We start from the raw sequence: 4,891 nt of genomic DNA on the forward strand, positions 1-4,891 counted from the left end.
CTGTGGCTGAAGAGTACAAGAACCCTAACATCATTTTGCTGTACTTAAAAATAATGCAAGAGAAATCAAAATTATTAACAAAATGTATATTTTTTAAAACACTGAAATCAGTGTTGTTACATTTTTAATTTTTGTCATAAACGTTTTAATCTTTGCTTACTTCATCAGCAAGAAATCTGGGACTGATGCCTTCACACAGTTTTTCAGTATTGGGTTGAATGTTAGAAGGATTCACACTAAACTGTCAACATCGAGGGTTTTTTTTTCTTTCTTTTTTGAGACTGTACAGAGCAGAGCTATGATTTTCCCCCTTATAGCTTGCCATTCAATATATATATATACTAACCGTTGAGCCCGTGAAAACGGGCTACTTTTGGAATGGGGGGGGGGTTCCGAGCTCCCTCCCGGAGTCACTGCTGCCGCCCCTCCACCCGGCCCGAGCAGCACTGTAAACTTACATCAGCATGCAGCAGCAGGCACATCAGCAAAGCTGCCGTCGGGGCGGGCTTCCTTCTCTGCCTGTGTCCCGCCCTCGTGTGACGTAACGTCGGCGAGGGCGGGACAAAGGCAGAGAAGGAAGCCCGACGGCAGCTTTGCTGATGTGCCTGCTGCTGCGTGCTGATGTATGTTCACAGTGCTCGGGCCAGATGGAGGGGCGGCGGCGACTCCGGGGGAGGGGGAGCGGTTCCGACATCTGCAGCATGCCAGTAGAGACTTCCCTCTCTGTCCCGCCCCCATCATCACATATTGAAGCGGGGGCGGGGCAGAGAGGGAAGTCTCTACTGCGCATTTGCGAGTGAGTACGGTCACTCGCCCTTTATATGTTTGATATATATATATATATATTCAAATTCTAGCATAACCTTAGTGACAACAAAACAACATCCTCCAATGCCAAATATTTTGTGAAGTAACACAAAACCTTTGGGTTTCTGCCAGATATTTGTGACCTGGATTGGCCACTGTTGGAAACAGGATACTGGGCTAGATGGACCATTGGTCTGACCCCATATAGCTATTCTTATGTTCTAACCTTACAAATAAAGGGGTCCCAGGCCACTTTTTACCATGGCTGAGAAGAAGACCATTTTTTACTGGGTTGGGAAATGGACATGTGCAAAAATTAAAACTAGTGTGTGCCTATTTATAGCCTGAGCCCTTACTACCAGCCATTGACCTAGCAGTAAGGGCTCAAGCACTACCCATGCAGTAACCATGCAGTGTACGCCAATGTGGCTGCACTGCCAGTTACTGCTGGGAACCGCCCCCATGGTAGAAAATAGAAAAATATTTTCTACCGTGGGATTCAGCGTGCACCAAACTCAGAATTACCACTGGGTGCAGGTGCTACCCCAGTGGTAGTGCCAATTTGGTATGCGTTACCCCTCCTGCGGCTTTGTAAAAATGGCCCCAAACTAAATAAACTACTCAGAACCTATCTGTGGATATTCACTGGTCAGCACTTTTTTTTAATGCTGACCACTGCAGTCAGAATTAGTCTCGGATAGTCAGGAATGCATTAAGACTATCCTGTTCATATCTAAACCTTCATTACCCAAGCTGCAACGGACTTAAGTACAAAACCACGCATGCTTCATCCTTCTCCTTCATCAGCTCACAACTATGGAATTTTCTGCCAAAAACTATTAAAACCATCCTCAACCATCTCAATTTCAGGAAATCACTTACGACCATGTTATTTGGAAAAGCTTATCGAAAGGACTCAGCAAGTGTCTCCTCTGCTTGATACACATCAATCTATCGACAATTTTGGACACATCCACCCTTCCCTTTTCTCCCCTGGTTTCCCTGCTTCTTCCGTCCCTTCCCCATCTTCCCCATTATTTCTTATGTAGGTTTTCTGTTGTATTAGCTTGATTTTACTGCACTACATTGAGCCTGATGCTGTTGGGAAAATGTGGGGTATAAATGAGATAATAAAATAAATAAATAGTCAGTGCCAGGCCATGTCTGGGGCTAATTCACATTACTCTGGCCACCGGAGCTTATACAGTTCCTAGCTGATATTCATCTGTGACCCATGGAAGACACTTATATGGGCCTGGTGAATATTATCCAGGACCTGCATAAAAAATGATTGCTCTGATCCCGATTCCCCCTGTCCCAATTCGCCCTCCCACCCCCATAGAATGGAAGACATCCCTCCCTGGCCTTATTCTCCCTCCCATTAAATGGAGGATTATTATGAGTAATAATCCTCCATTTAATCTCTATATAGCACTGTATTATTTATGATCCCCTGATGAAGCCTATGCAAAACAGGTCCTCTTTGGGAACTGACGCAGATTAGTGCTGTTTATTTATTTATTTATTGTTCACTTATATCTCACATTTTCCCACTCATGCAGGCACAATGTGGCTTACAAACATTAAATAAAATACAGAATAGGAAAACTTAGAAGAGTATAGAAATGATAAGTAGTAGTAGTAAGTAGTAGTAGTAGTATACAAGGAGTATGCAGGGGGAGAAGCATCTAACAGGGTTTAATTTGTTTGCATGAAATTTGCATTATGTTTTTGATACAAATTACCCGGTAGAGGTTCTTCTGACCAATGATTACACTCTACCCACTACAGCAGTGATTTGAGCCTAATCAAATGACACAGGGACATTTGAATACTGCTGGGTGTCTGAGGTCTTTTCTCCACTGTGAGTTGACCTATTCCTATGAGTAGTATTAATTGAAATTATCATATTAGCTACGCAGACTGGTTTCCACAGTAGTTGTTTTTTTGCACAGATATATATATATATATATATGTATACACACACACACACACACACACACACACACTCACACACACAGGTAAACACACACAGACATATATGTATTGTCACCACTAGGGAGTACCCTAGGATGCAAATCCCGGTCCTGATGACTGGTTAAAATGAGTGAGCAGTCCCTGAAGGAATCTCACAAAGTTACAGCTGGTACTGAAAGGGAGCTGCACCCTTCCTGCTATGCGTACTTTCCCAGCAGAACTAGCTTAACCCTATGGGAGCCTTTTCCTAAAATATCCACAATTCCCAGTATTTCCCCCAAACAATCTTTTATTGTGGATATAACATTCAAGGCTTTTTTTCTTGCCATTTTCTCATAGGGCTTCCATAATACACAAACACCAGTAACAAAATAATACTTTTCCTTCTTTACAAACATCAAACATCTACCAATGTCCCCTCCCTGGTTGCTCATAGGCAATCCCCCTTTTCCAGACTCAGCCTGCCAGTAATGCCTCTTGTTTGCACAGCACTTTACAAAGGGGTCCTTTTACTAAGGTGCATCGAAAAATGGCCTGTGCTGGTGTAGACATATGTATTGGAAGTGCGCAGGTCCATTTTTTCAGTGCACCTGCAAAAAAGGCCTTCTTTTTTGGCTGAAAATGGATGTGTGGCAAAATAGAAATTAGTGCGCGTCCATTTTGGGCCTGAGACCTTACCGCCACCCATTGACCTAGTGGTAAAATCTCATGCGTTAACTGGGTGGTAATGGTCTATGCGCGTACAACGCCAATTACTCCTCAGTTAGTGCCACATGCCGGAAAATTTCCAGCGCGCCTAGTGGAAGTATGTAAAGAATGAAATTACTGCCCGGGCCTCGTGGTAGCCAGGTGGTAGTTCAAAATTCACAGGCATAGGCAAAATTGACATGCGTAGGATGCACATACGCACCTACGCAGCTTAGTAAAAGGGCCTCAAAGAGATTTAAGCCTTCCTACTTCTCTGCATACAACAGATGCCACACTTAGGCTCCCAAAACCCATTTCCCAGTTCAGCCTACCGGTGCTGCTTCCCTTGGCTTGCAAAGAAGGTTTCTCCATTCTCTCTCTCTCTCTGCATCCAGCATATTGTGCTCTTAATTCTTAGCATTGCTGTAATCCTTCATCATGTGAATAAACCTAGCTGCACATAATCCATGTCTAGGCTATACTTCTGCCCAGCCCTTTTTATTGGGATCTCTATTCCCCAAACTACAGCTTTTCTTCCCCAGCCTAAACTCTTTTCTCTTTCCAGGCTGCATTAATCCTTTATACTTTTCCAAAAGCTTTTAATTCCCAGCTCCCACTTCCAAAGCTACAATATCTTTTAAATGTTCCCCAAGGCTTTCTTCTCCCAGCCTCTCTTTACCATGCTAGATGACTCATTGCTTTAGGGTCTATTTACTACCCAAGGAATTTCAGCCTGTAGAACACCTTTCTTTTGGTCCTGTTCACTGCCCAGTGGGTTGGTTTCAGCCTCTGTGTGTGTTCCTCTCCTTGTGTTCTGTCTCAAGTTCCTTCAAATACTTCCTGCAGTGTATTCTTCCAGCCATACCCTCTTGCTTCTGCAAAGGGTACTAATAAACTATCTACCCCAGCTGGGGAAAGACTAGCTCCTGGACTACCTGTCCCAAGAGGCTCTGCTTTCTGCCCCTTGCTGGCTGATGGAGGTACCTTCTGTGCGCTACTTCCTGCTACTACCCCTCCCCCTTACATTCTGCTTTTTGCCTGATTACAGGGAGTTCTTTGGAAGTAGAGAAGAAGCAAGCAGGTAAGGATATATTGCTGAAAGTTTTCCATTTAACTTACCTGGGAATAGAGAGTCACCTAGGTGATAAGTATTAAATCATAATCTCTGCTCCCAGGGGTTTTGACTCAGCTTTCTGATCACAGTATATACAAATACATACATGCATACCGATACATATGTACAGATACATGCACAAACACAGAAGTGTTGGAAATTACTCCATCAGCTATGCTCTGCATGCTTTTCCTACAGTGAAACCTCCCTGATTGCAACATCCATCTCCCTGCTGGACAGGATCTTAGTGATTCAGATGTGTATTTCATGTTCTTAGTTGTAAATTCTATTGTGAAACCTAATGAG

This window comes from Microcaecilia unicolor, chromosome 1 (genome assembly GCF_901765095.1).
Source record: "Microcaecilia unicolor chromosome 1, aMicUni1.1, whole genome shotgun sequence".
NCBI lineage: Eukaryota > Metazoa > Chordata > Amphibia > Gymnophiona > Siphonopidae > Microcaecilia > Microcaecilia unicolor.